We start from the raw sequence: 22,888 nt of genomic DNA on the forward strand, positions 1-22,888 counted from the left end.
TGTCCGTTGCGTTTTAACTAGTGTTGTGGGATTTAATATATTAATCTAATCGATTAATCAAATCAAGATTTCAGGTATAACTTCTTGTAAAGTTGATTTGAATAATTTCGAGGGAAAAATTGTTCCGGAGCCGGGTATCGAACCCGGGACCTTTGGTTTAACGTAGCAACGCTTTACCACTGAGCTACTCGGAACTCTAACCGACACCGATCCAATTTTTCCCTCTATATCCACAGACCTCAAAGTGGGCTGACAACAGTCAAGCAACCAACTTCGAGTGCACACTAACTCCGTGTGACTTAAATTGTGGTGTTCTGTTAACGAACAGTGACGTGTATTATGCAAATCAAGATTTCAGGTATAACTCCCTGTAACGTTGATTTGAATAATTTCGAGGGAAAAATTGTTCCGGAGCCGGGTATCGAACCCGGGACCTTTGGTTTAATGTACCAACGCTCTACCACTGAGCTACTCGGGAACTCTAACCGACACCGATCCAACTTTACAGGGAGTTATATCTGAAATCTTGATTTGCATAATACACGTCACTGTCCGTTAACGGAAAACCACAATTTAAGTCACACGGAGTTAGTGTGCACTCGAAGTTGGTTGCTTGACGGTTGTCAGCCCACTTTGAGGTCTGTGGATATAGAGGGAAAAATTGGATCGGTGTCAGAGTTTCCGAGTAGCTCAGTAGTAGAGCGTTGGTACGTTAAACCAAAGGTCCCGGGTTCGATTCCCGGCTCCGGAACAATTTTTCCCTCGAAATTATTCTAATCGATTAATCGATCAATTTCTGTTGTAAGATTAATCGATCAAGAATATTTAATCGAATAATGGAGTCGATTAAAATTAATCGGTTGTAGTTGATATTAATTATTATTTTGTTAATATAAACTCATACTAAAAATTCCGACAATATTTCTCTCTCTGGAATTGCTTATTTAAAAGCACAATTTTACTGTTATTTTCTAACTAAACCAGGTAGCGTAGGGAAATCTTTGCACAAAAACTTCAGAAAGATGTGGAGATATGAGGACAGTGACCTAGTCTACCTATATTGAAAGTTGAAACACAATGCGAAATCCTTATTAAGTTTTATGGTTATCCAAAAAATACTTCCACCTTGTCAGCTCATCTTCCTAGCATATGAAATACATATTTTTCTGGGTTTCGTCCCCCTCATCCCTTATAAAATAGCCATGTCTACACTGTGTGTGAGAGCGTAACTACTTTCTTCTCTTTCTAAAATCTGGTAATTCGATTACAATATGGGCCAGTCTTCTGTTTCGACCGCTGTACTTTTGCAGTTGCAGTTTCTGTACTCAGTTTGTATATGAAGGTTGTGTTTAGTTTGATAAAGAAAAAAAAAATAGTGTTCTGTGGTTTGTGAAAAGGTTAAACTCCATTATGTCATATGAGAATGTGAGAGGTAAACTCGGTGAACCTTTGGATTTAAATTGAACGACCATGGAGAAGTGCTTGGCAGAATAAAAAGTTTCTTCATGTATAATGACGCAGGAAACATTGTTACTAAACGTAGAGCGGCACTTAATTCAGAGCATGCGAATGCATTCACATGTTTAAAACCATGGATGAAATAGTAGTAATTAGGAGAGTCTTCATATTTTTTGTTATTTGTTTGTCTCAAAAATTCCCGGAGATATTGACACAATAAATTATAAGCCTCACAATAAATATATTAGTAAGTAATTAAAATAGTTGTTTTGTAATATAACGATACAATATATACAACTTTTAATACTTATGCTTATCACCGAACACAAGTTAAATTTAACGAGTGTATTAGAGTATATTAAAACATTTATTTAACTCGATCAAAACTCGGTTAATCTATCGACTAATCGATTAAATTCAAATAGTTAATCGATTAATATTTTGATCGATCATTAGCACTAGTTTTAACCATAAAATATTTCGTACAGTTCGTTTCCAGCACAAAAACGTGTTGAAGTGAGTACTGCATGTTTACGATATTATAGCGAATAATAACTACATATTTCCTTCAATAATAGCCATTATCAATATAAACAATGGATGATAATCGTGCCAAGGGCACCAACAAACTTTCTCCCAGAACCACAGAGATATGTTGCAATAATTTTCCCACTTATATAGGTTCAACATGATAGGTATGAAGATTTGTCCATTTTCCATACGATTATTTGCAGTTTTCTTAAAATAAAACGAATCCCGGACATTTTCCTTAATATCCATTCTCCCGAAAGACTCTCTATCGAATCCAATTTACCGAATGACTTTGCCCGAAATCTTATTTCTCGAACAAAAAGAAATTCCCGACTGAAATCAAAATTTAATTGCTGTTGAATAATTCTATTGCTGTCAGTATTAGAGTACTACAGTATTTTCATAAGAGGACGCTTCTCATGCAGCTACTTTAACCTTCTGTTTTCCTCTTTATATTCATTATATCCCATGGTGACAGTCCTGGAGCGGGTTTGAAGTGATACCCAAAGTTTTTTCGCCTGTGCGCGCATATTTCTGCCTTTCGTAACTCTTCTAGCATGCTACTGTGTTGTTTTGTTCCTGTTGTAGTGTTGTAGTTCTTTCAGCTCTTCAAATTCGCTTGGATGTTATTTGTCGACGAGTTCGAACTTTTTGTGCAAGCCCTCATTAAAGTTGATGGTGCTTTGTAAGAAGGGCGTTATCAGCAGTTTCGCGACTTTACGTTAATAAACGGTTATAAATTATTTCTCCATAGACTCATTTCTTTGATGTACGATATGTTAAAAAAAAAAGTGAAAATATTACTATATACAGGTATTGTCAAATGCCTTAAATTTAAGCCAGTACTACAGGGACATCATTTTATTTTTATTTCAATTTTTATTGTACCTGAGTTTTTGAATGTACTTCACTCCCGCCCCTTAGGGCGCGTAAGCAGTACTGAGTACAGTACGTTCCAGAAATATGTTCGCGTTTTCCAGTGACGAAAGAGCTTTCAATATTGAATCATATTTTCCCACAGGTACTGTCGTCCGTTTGCCTACGTCGCATCCCGGTTTCCCCCACCTGCTTCTGTTCGCTCCTCTGTAAAGTCTCGTAGCTGGGCTATCTTAGCTCTTTTCTGAAAACATTAATTTCTGTTAGGAATTGGAAGTTTACGTAATATTACACAAGTGTTTAAAAAAACTTAAATAAAAGGGCCTCGTTAAGTAATTAACTGTCACGTGACCCTCCTCCTTTATACGACCCTGCGACAAAACCACTTGAACGGACAGTAGATAACATTTCTGAGTAATTTTATCTTTTCGGATCGGGCAGAAGTGAAGATTTAATTTACAGTACGTAAGGTACTCTTTTATAGAGTAGGTACAGAATTATTTCAACATGAGTTACTCGTACGAAGGACGAAACTGGTAATTGGAATTAGGTACAATAGTCTATAGTGTGATAATATGCACAAAAGAACTGAAGCCTGTATCGAAATGAATGGCCACCATTTTCAAAAATGTGTTTAAATATCCATATTATGATAATTTTCAATTTAACTTCATTCTCTATATTGTACGCTAATGCTCTGCAACAGTACAATATACAATGCATAATTAATACGTTCGAATGGATAGGTCAATTCGTGAGTAAAAACACAAAGTGTTAATACGATACTGTATTTGGATTAAACAAAAACCTAATAAAAATTATCAAACTCAAAATTACGATATTTCCTAGTTTACATAAATGGATGAACTACTTTTCTTCCCTCCTATACCTACTCCAGTCGTGGAAGGGGTAGCAAACGGTGTTTCCTGTTTCAATCGTTAATAGAAAGGTATAGCCAGATTAATATTAAAAATGTTAGTAAAAATAAAATGATGTCCCTGTATAACAAAATGGAATGTGCTAATAGTTTTTGGGGCCAGTGTATGTGTGCATATTGTGTATGTGTATGACTGTATATTTGTACAGAGGAATCATTTTATTTTTACTAACATTTTTTTTATTAACCTGGTTATACCTTTGGATGAACGGTTGAGAACCGGAAACACCGTTTGCTACCCTCTTCCACGACTGGAGTTCGATGATACTCGCGTAAAATACAAACAAATCACTTTACTGGGTATAGGAGGGAAGAAAAGTAGTTCATCCATTTATGTAATCTAGGAAATATCGCAATTTTTAGTTTGATAATTTTCATTAGGTTTTTGTTTAATCAAAATACAGTACAATGTTAACAATAAGTGTTGTTACTCACGAACTGAGTTGTCCATGCGAACGTATTCATTATGCAGTGTATATTATACTGTCTACAGCACATTAGTGTACAATATTGAGACTGAAGTTAAAATGAAAAATAATCATAATATGGACATTTAAACAGATTTTTGAAAATGGTGGCCATTCATTTCGATACAGGCTTCAGTTCTTTAGTGCATATTATCGCACTATAGACTATTGCATCTAATTCCAATTACCAGTTTCGTCCTTCGTACTAGTAACTCATGTTGAAATAATTCTGTACCTACTCTATAAAAGAGAACCTTACATACTGTAAATTCAATCTTCACTTCTGCCCGACCCGCACAGATAAAATTACTCAGATATGGTATCTACTGTCCGACCAATTGGCTATGATGCAAGATAGTAAGAAGGGGAGGAATCACGTAACAGTTAACTACTTAACGAGGTCCTTTTTTAAGTTATTTTAAACAGTTGTATATTATTACGTAGACGTCCAATTCCTAACAGAAATTAATGTTTTCAGGAAAGAGCTAAGACAGCCCAGACACTAGCCTTTACAGAGGGGCAAGCAGAAATAGGTGGGGGAAATCGGGATGCTACGTAAGCAAACGTACGACAGTACCTGTGCGAAAGTATGATTCAATATTGAAAGCTATTCCGTCACTGGAAAACGCGAACATATTTGTGGAACGTACTAAACTCACTAACTCAGTACTGCTTACTATATGCGGCCTTCGTTCTGTGTGGAGGACAGTTGGAACTTCATTAGTAGGAGGGGTGGGAGTGAAGTACATTCAAAAAGTCAGGTACAATGAAAATTGAAGTAAAAATAAAATGATGTCCCTGTATAAGCCAGGCTCAACTAAGTTAAAATATAGATTGTGCTAGCGAGTGTAGCCCATATCTCTAATGAATGAGTCATTATTTGAAGACACAAAAGATTGAACCATTTTTAAACATTTGATACAAAGTTGAAACTAATAAGCTTACGGGAAAAATGATTTCCAGTTTAAACTCAGTCTTAAACCAATACAAAATAAACCTAAGTTTAAACTAATTTTGAGAAAATGGACCTTAATATACGTATGCTTTGCCTTTCATTTTCTTCAAGTTCAAATTTTAAATTTCTTTTACTTTTTAACTAGACACTTCTTTTTTATAATGCTTTAATGAAAATTTACATGCTTTTGTGCTTTTATTTCATCATAAAAACATAAAGGAAAATCTTATTTTTGGCGTTTGTTGATTATTATTTTAAAATAATAAGGATAATAAAAATGTAGAAATGATAATTAATTCAGTCTATAAAATTTAATGTCACTTATTTCTTTCAAGAGATAAATGCAAGCGATTACATTCTGTCCATCCAGTGACTACAGACTTTTAAAGTAAGAATCCTTAAAAAAGTTATAGGTTCATTAAAAACATAAGCAAAATGAATTATGTATATTATTTTAATGTACCGAAGTACATATGATATTTCCATTACTCTATCATCGTATGATGACGCAGAATATCTGCATGGAAATATTATATGTACTTCGGTACATTAAAATAATATATATGATATGCGTAAATCACTTCGTGATTTAAGACGGCGCTTATTCCGTCGGATCCCGGCCAACTAGTCACTCATAACGAGTGCATCTCAGCACATGTGTGGACTTCAGTCCTAGGTTCATAGACATCTATGACGTAGTGTAGAGGGCGGTCACTACAGGGAACCCAAGAGTTGGAACTTAATCTGAGACGATTCTGTCCGACGCCGGGGTGGTATCCGGTGTGGCTTAGTGGATAAAGCATCAGCACGTAGGGCTGAAAGCCCGGGTTCAAATTCCGGCGCCGGAGAGAATTTTTCTCCGTTCCATTACTCTTTCATCGTAAAATGGATTATGATTGTATAATTTTCATCAAAAGTTTTGGAAATTAATTATTGTTAGAATAAATAATCTGTTCTTTGAAAATAATAAGTGAAGATGTAGAATAAAGCAAAATGATTAGGGCCTATATTGGAAGCTTTATTCTCACCAGATCGCAGGATAATGTGATATTATATCATATTAATTTACATTGAATTCATACAATGCAAAGGCGTACTTCCCCCTTTAAAATAACCACACCTCTTGCTGAACATGACAAGCGTGAGTTGGTTTTAAAGATTATTATGCCACCGATTTAAAATTTAATCATGCCGAATCTTCAGGGCTGAAAGATATTTACAAGAGTAATTTCGTACATGAACGTAAACCTAATAATTACTGAAATAATAAAAATGAAGTGAACCGAATTATGTACTTTCTTCACATATATAATAAAGAGCGCAGATAGGGCCGGCAAGAAGATTAATGAAAACTGTTCAGAGATCTGTATCATGCCACATCACTGTCCATTAGATGCTATTGTTCGTGAAGGAGAAAGACAAGGATTGTATTCGCCTTTCATAATACGCCTACTATTGGACTTTTGCCAAGTATTTGTGGAGTAAGATAATATCGTTATAAACAAATAAACTGTGATTATATCAATTTTAATACTTTTCTTAAGGTCGCAAATAGCCACAGTAGCTAACGCGCGCTTTTTAAACCCCATTAACTAATCAATAATTTCTTTAGTAAAAAAAAAAGAAATATGTAGGCCTATACTAAAAAATTCCAAAATACAAGAGAGGTGTGGATGTCTGTCCCACACTGGTTCCGAATGCAGGCGGCTGACTTCACGACACAGGGATACAAAAGTTGTTCCCACGGTATGACAAATGTTTAATTTCCGGTGGAGAATATGTTGAAAAATAGTTGAACAATAACTGTATCCGTTGCAGTAAATTTTTCCTTGAAAATACGTATTCTCTCTTTAAAGGGCCCCAGGGAAATTTACTTTCTGGGGGCCCCTCGTATTTGCACTCGAGTGAACAAAATTTGTATATGCACTTGTTTTGACATTAACATGATAGAAGAAAAAAAAAATAATTTCTTTATATACCCCCTTGAGTGTCTCCTTGTCAATATTTTTGATAAAGTAAATATTACTCAATGCCTAAAAGACGGCGCAAATATTGAGGATATTGCTGGAGCGTTTAAGGTAATATTTATTTTAGTGTTGTGGGATTTAATCGATTAATCGATCAATTTCTGTTGTAAGATTAATCGATCAAAAATATTTAATCGGCTAATCGAGTCGATTAAAATCAATCGGTTGTACTTTATATTAATTATTATTTTGTTAATACAAACTCATACTAAAATTCCGACAGTATTCCTCTCTCGGAAATTACTTACTTAAAAGCACAATAGTAATGCTATTTTCTAACTGCAAAGCAGGTAGCGTAGGAAAAAACTTTGCACAAACACTTCAGAAAGAGATGGAGATTTGAGGACAGTTACCTATTCTACCTCTATTGAAAGTTGAAACACAATGCGAAACCCTTATTAAGTTTTATGGTTTTCCAAGAAAATTTCCACCCTTTTTTCAGCTCATCTTCCTAGCATGAGAAATACATACTATTCTGGGATTCGTCCCCCTCATCCCGTATAAAATAGCCATATCTACACTGTGCAAGTGAGAGCGTAACTATCTTCTTCTCTTTCTAAAATCTGGTAATTCGATTACAATAGGGGCTAGTCTTCTGTTTCGACCGTTGTACTTCTACAGTTGCAGTTTCTGTACTGTGTTTGTTATATGAAGGTTGTAAGTTTAGTTTGATAAAAAAAGAGTTTTCTGTGGTTTGGGAAAAGTGTAAACCCCATTATGCCATATGAGAATTTGAGAGGTAAACTCGGTGAAACGTTTGGATTTAAATTGAACGATCGTGGAGAAGTGCTTGACAGAAAAAAAGCTTATTCGTGTTTAGTGATGCAGGAAACATTGTTACTAAACGTAGAGCGGCACTTAATTGGGAGTATGTGAGTGCACTCACATTTTTAAAATCATGGATGAAACATTATTAACTATGGTGAGTTTTCATACGTTTTGTTATTTATCTTTGTCTTAAAAATTCCTGGAGAAATTGACACAATGAATTATAAGCTTCATAATAAATATGTTAGTAAATAATTAAAATATGTAGTTGTTTTGTATTATAACGATGCAATATATATATATACTTATGCTTATCACCGAACACAAGTTAAATTTAACAATAATTGAGCATTAAAGTATATTAAAACTTGTTTCAAATCGATCAGAACTCTGTTAATCTATCGATTAATCGATTAAATTAAAATAGTTAATCGATTAAATATTTTGATCGATGAACAGCATTAATTTATTTACTGATATATTTTTTCATTTTTTAAATTGATTGATTAATTAATTAATTAATCTATTTATTTCGTAATTAATTAATTATGTCTGTGGCCGGGAGGAAAAAGGTCTTAAGTCAATTTTTTGTGAAGAGGAGAATTTTACATATTCTGAAATCAGAAACAATCCTCTACAATCTGGTAAAACGGTTAAAGTCAAATAAGACTCCTGACTGGTTTTATAAAGTGTTACCAAATCTCAGTACTTTTTGAATCGAATAAAGGACTTAAGAATATTTATTTTAATAGTATATTCCTTTTTTATATTATAAAAATCTCATTTTCACAAAAAAAATTGACTTAAGACCTTTTTCCTCCCGGCCACAGATGTATTTGACTTTCTGGATTATTTATTCACTGATTTATTCATTTATTTATTCATTCATTCTTTCTTTCATTTTTTAATTAATTAGTTTATTCATTAAGTTTATCATTTATTTATTAATTTATTTAGTAATTATTGTATTTTATAGATATATTGTAGGAAATAAAATTAATTTATAGTAACGTTGAATCAGGTCCACTCTTTATATTGAAGTAACAATTTGAAATACCCATTCCTGTATGATCGATTTCTTCCTGTCCATAATTTTCTTCGAATTTAGTACATAGTGTATAGTCTAGTCTTACGTAGCCTGGTCTTGGCTCTAGAGCAGCCGTGGCGAAAATGTGATCGTGCGCCGAGCCACTGTAAACTGCAACGTGCATAGCACATATGGAGGGAGGCTGACACCCGAAGGGGAAGTGACGCAACTGTCTGACTTATTAACGGATTTTCATTTTCCTTATGTCAAGCACTTAAAAATAAATTTATACAGTATAAGATTACAAACTAATGTTATTAAGTGTGACGAAGAAAGAAATGAATAAGAAAAAAAGAACAAATTATCACAATCTATTAACTGTCTTCAGAATGTCTCTACGACAGTGTTTCAAAATCAGGAATTATGTCACTTACTGCCAGTCGTAGGTGATAACGAAGGTATTTGTCTGTCAGTCGTTATCTATTTTTTTTTTCACTATTTTCATTGTTTAAAATAATTTTTCACAAACGTAAGTTGTAGCGAACATGGCTTCAAAAGAGCAAGCGAAAGAACGAAGCTTCGGATATTTATTTTTTTTGGCAAAGATTTCAAAGTTCAACATTTGTCAAGTCCTTATATCTAGCTTTCATTTGACATCACATTGTAAATCTGTGCGTTTAAATTTAAGATCTAACTGCATTATTCGTACATCTGCTGAAAAAGGATCGACGTACAGAGACAGCACTTAAACGTTTAATGTTTTATGAGTAACATGTAGTATAATGCCGTTTTATGTTATACAACCGTTTTCCTCGTAATACTTGTGAACAAAGCATACATTTAATATTATCATCATATTGGCAGCAAAAAATTGCGCCCTCGCATCCTACTTGAAACTACCAATTTTGTAGAGATACATGGTTTCGAGAGAGACATTGCGACGATACGCCACTCGCAGGTCATAGACAAATACAAATGGAACGGAGTTTGACTCCATTGAGTGAGAGGGTGGGGATTGCGGGAGGTAGGAAACAAGAGAAATGCATAGCTATCATTGGGAGCCACAATGTGCTCGCGAGTCACATTTTCGCCACGGCTGCTCTAGAGGTAACCACGATGCTTGCCGATTGCGTGTTATATTTATGTAGGTATAAATTTACTTTCTCCTACATCGAGGGAGCAGTGTATCCACAATACTACGATGCCTACTTAAGGGGAGAGGATGGTATTTTTGATGAAATATGACTAAATTAAAAAAAATCTTTAAAATACTCTGTGATATGTGTGGATCGCCATTTTTAAACTTCCTGCATTATGGATTTTTAAATCACTCGCCCACTTTTATTGTTGTTTCCGGAAAATTGAATTTTCAAAAAATTTATTTTTCTTTAAAATACCATTTGGTATGTGTGGAATGCATTGCATAACATTTTGTGGCTATTTGTGCCCTTATCGGATGTTGAGAAGTCATTTTTAAACTTCCTGCGCTATGTATTTTTAAATCACACGCCCGTTTTTATCGGTTTCCAGTAACTTCATTTTTTTGCTACATTGCCAGACAAAATGAATATAATTTCCGAACTATTAAAGATACCTGCATGAAATTTAGAACGCACAATCTTTAGACTATTAGGAAACTTTTCTCTGTAACAGAATTTTGTTAAATGATTTCATTTTAAAAATACGTCAGTTTGTTTGCAAGAAAGGAAATCAGAAAATTGTAATTAAATTTTAATTGTTTTTTTACAAACGTAGGACTAATATCAAAATTCTGTTACAGACAGTTTGTAGAACATACTTTTGCAAATACATTGCAAAAACCGTTTGAATCTATCTTTAAAAACGGTTTAGATATATCGGTTTTAATACAATCCTGCATTGGGTATTTATTATTTTCAAATTTGGGCCCCCAAATATTTTTTTTTATATTTTTATTTTGTTGAGTTGCCACAGCTATGAGCTCTCTACATACAAAAAAATGAATAATTTACACCAAATAGGAAAAAAGTTTAAAAAAATACCATCCTCTCCCCTTAAGTTTCAACTCCCTTTTACTCCAGTATCGCCAAGAATTTGTGCCATTCTGACAAGCCACCCGGTTTACAAGGCCGTTGGATAGAAGTTTGCAATCTCTTCCATGCGTACATTCGCGTATTCAGACGTGCGTACTATACACATAAACACGCTATGTGAGGAGATAGCATTTTGCCTGGAATTGCATTTCGTTCCTTATTTATCTTTATGGTTTCACCGCATTATTGACGAGAATTTATGGATATACACCGAAACGGCCTAACTTAGCTTCTAGCCACAGCACTGGATTCCATAAAGCTCCCATGCGCCTTGCATGAATCTCGCGGGACGTAAAACCAGAGAAACAAACAAGAAACTGGCCTGATAACGCGCGTTGTAAAGTAGATAACACGCACACTGTGTGCACGTAATTTTCCAGTTTTTATCGTTTCCTTTTACACGAGCACTAGTAAAATGAACCCGAATAAAATATTGATTAATAAGAGTTAGCGCGGGCGACCATTACGAAGTGCTGACCTGTGGAAGTATTGCTTGAAAATACCAAATTCAATTGATAAACTTCGTCTGCCAGCATTCTCCTTATTCGAATCAATTGAGGATAAATTAATAATTGGAAATCCACCATTGAATTCTGTGACCGAGGAAAATTTCAACGTAGAACAGAGGCATGGATGAATATATAATAGGATGCGAAACTGCGGTCAGCACCATCTGGCATTGGGGGACTGAAATAAGATGATCAGCGCCCAACGTCGTAGGTGGTGAACATTAGAACTACGTGTTGGGTACATTACCCAGAGTTGTCTATTTATCCGTTCGAGATGTTGCTCGAGGACTCGACGAGGAGCCAAGATGGCAGACAGAAACTTGCTAATAAGTGAACATAAAGTGATATTACGTGTGTGTATAAGCAGTGCATGTTAAAAAGTGATGTTTATGGACGTTGTAAAAATAATGCTGTTGAATATATTGTAAAGTAATAGTAATGTAATAAATTGAGCTATCTAAGTAGTTCTTGCTGACTTTTCAATTGCGCTGTACAATAAATACCCAAAGAATATAATCCCAATTATCTAACCTTTTGCTTTATTTTTTTTGTCTGTGTCTGGTTATATTTTAATTGGGTAGTGGAAAATAGATCGTATCTTTTATCTTCCTGTTGGCTCCGGTAAGAATTTTCAGTAGAAGCTGCTGTGAGAAATAAAAATGTAAATGTTTTATTTTAAATTGGGTTAGTTTTGAATATCGATGAGGGTGGAAGGGAATACTTCCTGCACAGTTTAACATTTTCGTCACCAGGTGCGCTGCTAAATGCATGGAGTAATTACTCTTTTCGCTACTTGGTGCGCTGCTAGATGTAATAACGCCCCTCCCTCTAACAGGTGGTAGCAAGATCATTTTCTACAATAGCGCCTCTAGTATGTGTTACGGGAAACTCGGTAAGATTCGCATCCTATTATATATTCATCCATGACAGAGGTCTGCATCGGACGTTTTCGCTCGAGCGCCAAGTAGTTCATAGCATAATACGAGAGGTAGCGCACATGCATCATGGGTAAAATTGTCGCGAGAGATAAATCCTCGAACGGTGTAAGCCGAGCGTTAGACATTCGTTCTTGTTACAGTGATGAACTGAGTAGTAACATCATAGATGTTTATCATTTCAAAACTTTGCAGTGTTTAACTAACCTCTCCATAGTACTACTACAAAACTTGCTTTAAAATGTAATATAAATGTTGTAGGTAATTTCCCCCCCTCCCCACACAGGATAGATGTTATTGGATGTAACTGTAATTATTATAAACGGAGAACATAATCACGATAATGCAAGAAATGTATAAAGTTTTCTAGTAATAATAATAATGTCTAATAATTAGTGTTTCAATCTTTGCGTCTGTAACAATTGTGCAGCATAATTATTCGTTTTATTATATTTTCTGTGACGTTATCTCTGTACTAACATTGTTATTAATCTACTGCTATGTCAGTAATATTTTGTAAAACATTTCTACATTGTCGCAGTATATAGGCGGAACAATATGTATGGACCTATCATATTATATATGTGGTAAATAAAATATTGAATAATTATTAATTAGCAATAATAACGGTATATTAAAATTTTTTTATACTATTTTATTTATAACTTCATGTTACTGTTTTGATACGTTCCATGAGTCGCTTGTCATAAACGCAGAAAATAAAGCCTTATTTTTATCGTGTGAGCAAAGCATATGTGTATCTTATCTGTCGCCTTCCATACAAGATATGACATGTCGGTGAAATGACCTTGTACTGTGCTTCTATTTATTACGAGCGTATCACGATCGATCTTATCTCACTCGAGCGTTCGACATTCGACCGAGTTCAAGCGAGCGATTTAACTCCAATGCAGCACTCTGACGTAGAACTACTTATTTCTTCTAAGTATGGGGGTAGGGTGTAGCCAGGGGAATTGACCGCCACATAAAATGTAATCCTCTCTCCCTTGTTCTCCTTGTATTTCCCCTTCTACTTGCCCTGAGCCCGTCAGTAACAGACCGGTAGCTGTTACTTCTTATACCTGCACCCCCAAGCTGTACACACTAGCAAATAAAATATTAAGTAAAGTACATAAGTGGATATAAAATACAGTGATACAGATGTTTGACAGTTACATGTTTCAGTATATTTTAGTGTTGTTTTTACAATATTTTCAACTAATAATTAAATTAAGGAATGCTAGTTTGTATTATGAAGTCAGGGGCGAGTGACACAGTGCAGATTGTCCCATTGTGTGTGCTGTAGAGTAGCAACTAGCGGTGGGGAAAACATTTATCTTCTGTTGTCAGTAGCTTTTTAACGTGCTAGTTGATATAAACAAGAATCAAATGAAATATAAACGCTTACTATAGATTTTCGAAATATCGATTACCGGTAAATATTTTCAATAATAGGAATTTTCGCTATGTTCAAAGTCAATTTGTCGAACGTTAGTAAGATGGAAAGTAGCATCTTCCCCTTCACTGATGGTAAAGAGTGTGAGTAGAGGGAAAAGCCTATCAACCAAACTGAAATGGGGATAATGAACTGCATAAAATGCAAAGGTTTAGAATCAAAAATAAATTTAAAAAAATGTTGTGCATTACTTTTGGAGTGATCTTCGTAGAAGTGACCGTGGCTGATGACGCAGAATTTTGGAAAATGGGACTTATCTGAAAAAAACTGTAAGGTATAAATCGAAAATTCTTATATCAAATTGAAGCGCAGAAAATTATCTATTAAAGCAGTTATACAGGGACATCATTTTATTTTTACTTCAATTTTTATTGTACCTGAGTTTTTGAATGTACTTCACTCCCACCCCTTCTACTAATGAAGTTCAACCGCCTTCCACACAGATCCAAGACTGCATATACAGTCGTAGTAGCCTTACGGTACAGTACGTTCCAAAAATATGTTCGCGTTTTCCAGTGACGAAAGAGCTTTCAATATTGAATCATTTTCGCACAGGTACTGTCGTCCATTTGCTTACGTCGTATCCCGGTTTCCCCCACCAGCTTTTATTCGCCAGCTAGTGGCTGGACTGTCTTAGCTCCTCTCTCAGAATATTAATTGCTGTTAAGAATTGGACGTCTACGTAATATTATACAACTGTTTAAAAATAACTTGAATAAAAGGGCCTTGTTAAGTAATTAACTTTCACGTGATTTCCTCCCTTTCTACGACCCTACGACATAACCACTTGGACGGAGAGTAGATAGTATGTCTGAGTAATTTTATCTTATCGGATCGGGCAGAAGTGAAGATTGAATCTACGGTACCTAAAATACCCTTTTATAGAGTAGGTACGGAATTATTTCAACATGATTTACTAGTACGAAGGGCAAACTAGTAATTGGGATTAGGTGCAATAGTCTATAGTGCGATAATATGCACAATAGAACTGAAGGCTGTATCGAAATGAACGGCCACCATTTTAAAAAATGTGTTGAAATATCCATATTATGATTATTTTTCAATTGAACTTCATTCTGTTTATTGTACGCTAATGTGGTGTAGACAGTATAATATACACTATATAATGAATACGTCCACATGGACAGCTCAGTTCGTGAGTAAAATCATTTATTGTTAATACTGTACTGTATTTTGATTAAACAAAAACCTAATGAAAATTATCAGACTCAAAAGCGCAATATTTCCTAGTTGACGTAAATGGATTAACTACTTTTCTACCCTCCTATAACTAGTAAAGAGATTTGTTTTTATATTACGCCAGTATCATCGAAGTTCATTCGTGGAACAGGGTAGCAAACGGCGTTGATCCAGAGGTATAGTTAGTAAAAATAAAATGATGTCCCTGTATTTTGAAAGTTCTAATTTTTCATCATTTTATGCGTTTTGTGGGTGTACATATACTTTAACATTTGTTATGACAGGTCTACCCGAGTTCCCTTAAAAGTATTTAAAAATGGATAAGGTAATGAATCCACGTAGTAAATATCTTATAATAGTTTCTCTCTTTCATGACTTTGTCCTTGAATTGAAACGTTAAAGCAGTAGCTCCACGTTGAACATAGAACGCGAACTTTATTTGAAAATAAAGGGGAACGCCGTGCTGGAATCACGGCATAAAAGAAACTGAGCATCTTCCACGGGTCGCAGTATATTAGCGCTCAGGTAAACCGCGGAAACTTTGTGAAATAACGTTATGTATCGCTGGGGGCGCAATAAGAACCATCGTTGCTCCAAGTTGCTTCCTTTCCGGGATGTATACCACATTAACACCATAGAATAAGTAGAAAGGAAGGAACGGGGATAGATAAGCGGTGTTCTGCTTCCAAACTTACCTCGTCTCCTCAAACCGGGGCTTCTCAACTTTGAGTTATAAAAGTAATGTCGTGACCTCTCATATTTCGCTAATAACACCACAATTATACCGGAATACCTGCATGCTGTACCGTCGCTGGCATTTCGTGGACCTGAACCGCGTACGGTATTTGAAGAGACGGCCGACAAAGTAGAGAATATCAGTTGAAGGATGGATATAAAAAGACTGTAAGTGCCAAAGAGACAAACCATAGAAAACAAACCTTTCTTGTGCGACTAGTAATGTAACATCATGCGTTTTGCACATTAAATTTATGGGAGAATCTAGGCTCTAAATGAATTTAATATTGGACTTGTCATTTTTCTCAGTGGATTGATCCAGAGGTAGAGATTAATGTTTTTAGAAAATACGTTTCCTTATGTACAGTCTTCAATTGTAAACATTTGTACAGGGACATCATTTTATTTTTACTAATATTTCTAATATGAACCTGGCTATACCTTTGCCTTAACCACTTCCCTTATTATCCCGAGTTAACTCGGGTTGCTAACATGTGTCAAAATTTATTAACCCGAATTAACTCGTTTGAGTCCCATTGTCTACTTCATAGTGATTTTTAAGTATGTAAGAACATTAGTGATGTACAGTGATTCTGCAATATTAAGTGACCTCTTTACGAAAATAAAAAATGACACTTTTTTTCACAAAACTCGTAAAATAAATAGTAAGGGAAGAGGTTAAAGGTTGTGAACCGGAAACACCGTTTGCTACCGTCTTCCACGACTGGAGTTCCATGATACTGGCGTAAGATACAAACAAATCACTTTACTAGGTACAGGAGGGATGAAAAGTAGTTCATCCATATACGTAAAGTAGGAAATATCGCGATTTTGAGTTTGATAATTTTCATTAGGTTTTTGTTTAATCAAAATACAGTACTGTATTAACAATAAGTGTTTTTACTCTCGAATTAAGCTGTCCATTCGGACGTATTCATTATGCAGTGTATATTATACTGTCTACAGCACATTAGCGTACAATATAGAGAATGAAGTTAAATTGAAAAATAATTATAATATGGATATTTAAACAGATATTTGAAAATATAGGCTTCAGTTATTTTTTGCATAGACTATTGTACCTAATTCCAATTAGCAGTTTCGTTCTTCGTACTAGTAACTCATCTTGAAATAATTCTGTACCTACTTTATAAAAGAGTACCTTACGTACTGTAAATTCAATCTTCATTTCTGCCCGATCCGAAAAGATAAAATTACTCAGACATGCTATCTACTGTCCGTCCAAGTGGTTTTGTCGCAAAGTCGTAGTAAGGGGGGAAATCACGTGATAGTTAATTACTTAACGAGGCCCTTTCATTGAAGTTACTTTAAACAGTTCTATAATATTACGTAGACGTCCAGTTCCTAACAGAAATTAATGTTCTCAGAAAAGAGCTAAGACAGCCCAGACACAAAGGGACGGGCAGAAGTGGGTGGGAGAAACCGGGATGCGACATAGGCAAACGGACGATAGTACCTGTGCGAGAATATGATTCAATATTAAAAGCGAACATATTTCTGGGACGTACTATACTCACTCAGTACTGTTTGTGTTTACTATGACCGTAAGGTGACTTTGACTGTATACGCTTGATTCTGTGTGAAGAACGGTTAGAAGTTTACTAGTAGAAGGGGTGGGAGCGAAGTACATTAAAAAACTGAGGTACAATAAAAATTGAAGTAAAAATAAAATGATGTATAAGAATTAAATTATACTTACGACTTTCATTGATGATGACAATGTAATAATAATAATAATAATAATAATAATAATAATATTAATAATAATAATAATATTGAGGTTCTGGCTGATATGTACATCTATTTTGAGGCAGTACATTTCACTTGACGATATGCATCAGAGGAAGAACAATTCTTTTTATGTATCGGAAGTCTGACTAGTGTAATATGTAGCTGATCGGCAATGTATGCAATGAAGGGGGAAAGGATCTGGCTACCCTACCCCATTATATCTTGGCCCAGTTGCCTCATAAGTGATGTCTTGCTAGTATCACTTGTGACGTTCAGACCTGTCTTCGGACAGTTCCTATACAATAATAATAGTAATAATAATAATAATAATAATAATAATAATAATAATAATAATATCCTCTGGTTATGCTTCTGTCTGATATGTACATCTATTGTTAGACAGTTGATCCCATTTGACGATATGCGTCAGAGGAAGAACAATTGTTTGTATGCATCTGAAGTCTGATTAGTATAGTGTGTAGTTAATCGGCAATATGCAATGGAGGGGGGAAAGGAACTGGCCATAATACCCAATTATCTCCTGGCCTAGTTGCCTCATAAATGATGTCTTGTTGGTATCACTTATGAGGTTCAGACCTGTCTTCAGACAGTTGACTATACAATAATGATGATAATAATAATAATAATAATAATAATAATAATAATAATAATAATAGTAATAATAATAATAATAATAATCCATTTTTCATTAATGTGACACCAGGGTTCTATTCTACATAGTACATATTACAAATTACAACTGAAAGCTCTTATTGTGAAGTAAGGAAATATCTCTGTTCTACAAAATTACGTATACCGCACTATTTCCGAATGCTATTTCACCATGTTATTTTCTCAAGCGAATTTCAAGGGTATTTGTAGGACGTCACATGCGTGCAGTTCACCTCAGTCTGTTGTGAGCTATGTGTAGTGTAGTGTAAACTATTGCTTTTTCATTATTTGAGAACACTGAATCGCGAATAATTTCAAGGGAAAAATGTGTCCCAGGGCCGGGTATCGATTCCGGTACCTTTGGCTTAGCGCACTAACGCTCTACCGACTGAGCTACCCAGGAACTACACCCGACACCGTTTTAAGTTTTCCCTTTATATCCACACACCTCAAGTGGGCTCACAAGACTTCAGAAACCCAAGTTTGAGTGCACACAAACTCTGTGTGACTTGAATTGTGGTTTTCTGTTAACGTACCTACAGTGACGTATATATTATGCAAGTCTGGCTTTCAGGTATAGTTATTGAAATTATTGAAGTCTGCTTCACAGGGAGCAGAAAGTCAAATTTGAACACTGAAACGATTATTCATTCGTGTGTACCGTCCATAAGAAAAGATCTGCGTTTAACACTTTCGGCGTATTTGTACTGCAAGTGAATTAGATTATAATTAACTTATAATGAAAAAGTTGTATTATACTAACGATCTTTCATTGACTATCATAAACATCATCGTAATCATCTTTCACTGGTTTGGCACCAGGGCCCTCTTCCACTAAAGTATTTTACAAATTATAACTGAAAACACTTATTATAAAGTTTGGATATATATTCTGCCAAAAATTATATACGGTATAACGCCATTTTTTCCGAATGCTATTTCACCATAGGTAGGACTATTTTTTTCAACAAAGTTCAAGGTCATTTGTAGGGCGTTACATGTGTGCAGTTCCCCTCATTCAGTTGTGAGCTACTGAAGGGATTACTCATTCGTTCGTAGTGTAGTGAGAATTATTGTGTTTTTCCTGATTGAGAACGCGGGAAATATTATTTGCTCGTGCTTCCATAAGAAGATTTTCTGGGCTTAACACTTTAGATATATTTGTACTGGTCATGAATTATCTTTTAACTTTCAGGGATGTTTCAGCAAAAAAGTATTAATCTTGTGTGTGTTTTTTTTTTCGTATGTTAGTTTGGTGTATTTTTTGTGTTCTTCTAATATTCCAATTTTTTTTTTGTAATTCTGTGTTGTCTTTTTTATTATATTGTCTATTATGTTAGAGTTGTATCCGTTTTCTTGTGCTATGTATTTGTGTTTAACTCGTCTTTGTAATCTTGTTGGCTCATTGGTTTGTTGAGTAGTCTAGGTACCATTGCTCGAAATGCAGCTTGTTTGTGTTGTGTTCGGTGATTGGATGTGTTGTTGTGTATGTGCGTTGTTTTCGTTTTTCTGTGTTTTTTATGTGTGTTCGTTGTCAACTTTTGTTATGTGCATATAAGTTATACTTCGATATTTTCTGAGAATATAGCCCTGTTACTACATCTGAATCACTTTCATTTCCTTTTCCTTTTCTCAGTAAATTCCGCCTTTTTCCTTGACGTTTCTTTCTTTTTTCTTAATTTCTACAACAAATTGTCTAGTTTTTATTAATCAGGCAATCGTTTCGAATTGTCGGACCATCGGATCTGTGCCACTTCAGCGCTGTCGTCGTTCTTGAAAAATTTAACGCCTGTACTCACTCCATTCCACCCGCTTTCCTCCCACCACGTTAAACAGCAGGCCACGAACCTTGCCGAAGAGGGATGTTGCCAAACTTCCGTCAAACGGTGTCATAAATAACTGGTCCTCCATGCTACAATATCATTTCTTTCAATCAAAATACATCTTGTATTTCTACATTTTTTAAACCTAAATCCCATGTCTCGAATCACTTTCCGTGGCGTTTCTCTCCAACCTTGGAAATTATTGCTTCTTTTGCAACCTTGAGTAATTTCTTCACGGTATAAAATTTTCCTACTTTTATTTTTAAAATACATCGGTTCATATCATATATAAGAATTAAAAGTTCCCTTGGTCTGTTCTTCCCTGGTGATTCTAGCTTTTCATCTCCTGCACAGATTCCCTCTCTCCTGATTTTCTTTATTAGGAGCTCTGACCTGTCTATATAAATTACATAAAATCTTGTATTATTAGTATTGGTTAAGTAAGTAATTTTAATACGTAATCAATTCAAATAAAATAAGCCTCACCTGTGATAGAAGCTGCTCTTTTCGTTGCCTGATTTGTATGAAACAGATATTGACCTGTTTGTTTCTCTTCGTTGCAAAATGCTATTACGTACTTGCTTAATAATATTTGTTTCACCATTCCGTGCTACAGTATTCATGTTGAGTGCATATCTTACAGGGGCACAGATCCGATGGTCCGACAATACTTTGATTTTTGTTGTAATTGTAATTGTAAATTTAATATTAATTGTAATCATAATTTTAATTGTATTCTTCATATTGTACGTAGTTGCAATCCCCTGGTAAAGGGGAAGAGAAGGTCTAATAGTCATATCTCTACCAGGTTAAATAAACTTTTCACATTTTGGTCTAAGGGATATACTGTAGTAATAATCAACGTATAATTTCGTATTTCATCGAGACCTCAAACCAGGATTTCAAATTTAATATTCTTTGGTAAGTTTCACATTGTTTTTGCCCTCTGTTTTCATTTTCATAACCCATTTCAAAGGGAAAGAAACCGAGGGATTCGCTGTAACCCTTGCGCCTACGGGGTTTGCGAATATGGGAATCGAGAGCCTTTTTGCTAAGATAAAACACGCTTTTCTCAAGGGAATAAGTGCCTTTAAAAGTAGTCTGATATTCGCAATCTTACATTACAAGATCCACGCATTATTATACAGAAACAAGACTTAAAACTGTATTCATTTGTAGTTTATACACCGCAAGGCAACCCCTCGACCTACCCGAGCCTTTCACGTCTCTACTGACTCCCTTCGAGTCCGCATCCATACAGGAAACAAACTTCACATTAATATTTCAACACGAACTTTATACAAAATCCCGTAGCAGCCTTTGCATGATGAAAGTGTGTACTGCTCTTTTCATCCTCTGTTTCCCGTTTCATTCTGCTTCTCACTCCTGGCTGTGACGTCAGACGTAGAGCCGGGCTTAAGTGACGTCTTCTCGTATGTAATTCGTCTCCTGGAAGGTGACAGAACAATGAAAAAATACGAGCGTCGAAAGACGCACTTAATAAAACATTTATAAAGTGGGAACGGTTTTTGTTTCCTTGATTTCCGTTTGATTCCCCAACATGTGACGAGCCTTTTACAGCCAACGAACGTATTGCACTTTACAGGGTGGGCGAGAAGTCCTTTTACATGTTGTTAGCATAGTACAGTTAGACATGTAGATGAAAATTGTTATGAATACAAAAAACATGTTTATATTTAATTTTATGAATAACATTATGGAAAAGTTCATTAATCAACAACGTATGTGCGCTTCCCTCCATGTTCGATGCAAAGGTTGATGGGTCGCCACGTTCTTGTGTTCATCCGCTGCAGCATAAAAGGGGTGATCGTTTGGAATACTAAGGCCCAATTGTATAAAACTCCCTGACTAAAGATCAACTTTGATCGAAGATCGAAAAGTAAACCGAGTTCAGACACTTCTTCTATTGTATAAAACTTTTCTGCGATCAAATTACCTTGGTTCAAATGCAATCTAAGTTCACGTGAAAAGGATTTGGCAACATCGCATAAACAGGTGAAATACGTGATGCGCGGACCATGTTATACAGGTTTGTTCAGTGTTGCGAATCTAGCGATTTTAACTCTTTTTCAACAACAATTTCTTTTAACTTTTATATTGCTTAAATAGGGATTTAGTGACCTTTTTAGCACCCCATAGTGACAAAATTTAATCTTTCTTTGTTGATAATGAGAAATCTAGCGACTTTACAACTACTTTTTGGCGACTTTCCGTATTACACTCTGTTGGAGACACTGGTTTTTTTTGCAATGTAAATAACGGCGGACTATAAGAAGAAGGTTGACTGTTCTCCAAGTTGTTATCATGTTATGGTGTTTGATACTGCTAAACATAATAAAGCTTTATAAAACGACAATTTTCGTTTAGTAATACAGTTAATTGAACATTTATGAATGTACCTATCATATCCATTAATAATTAATGGTTGTTATAAACATAATATAATTATAGGTTATGTTGTTTGATACTGCTGAACACGCTAGAGCCTTATAAAATATAAGAATGTTTGTGTATTAAGGGAAGAAATTGAAAGAAATATATATAAATGTACCTAACACATCTATTAATATTAATAATAATGGATATTTTATATGCACAATCTGCCACTCGTATATTTCAAACAGAAAAGAAATAACTGAACTTGGATCATCTAACTTAATCGGAGAA

At 35.0% G+C, this 22,888-nt stretch overlaps 1 non-coding gene across 1 annotated transcript; it reads right to left on the reverse strand.

Annotated features, from left to right (window-relative positions):
* Window positions 1-406: 406 nt before the first annotated feature.
* Window positions 407-478, reverse strand: TRNAN-AUU (transfer RNA asparagine (anticodon AUU)). Its single transcript has one exon. It is a non-coding gene; the product is annotated as a tRNA-Asn (tRNA).
* Window positions 479-22,888: the final 22,410 nt, after the last annotated feature.

The sequence above is a fragment of the Periplaneta americana genome, chromosome 10 (assembly GCF_040183065.1).
Source record: "Periplaneta americana isolate PAMFEO1 chromosome 10, P.americana_PAMFEO1_priV1, whole genome shotgun sequence".
Lineage (NCBI taxonomy): Eukaryota > Metazoa > Arthropoda > Insecta > Blattodea > Blattidae > Periplaneta > Periplaneta americana.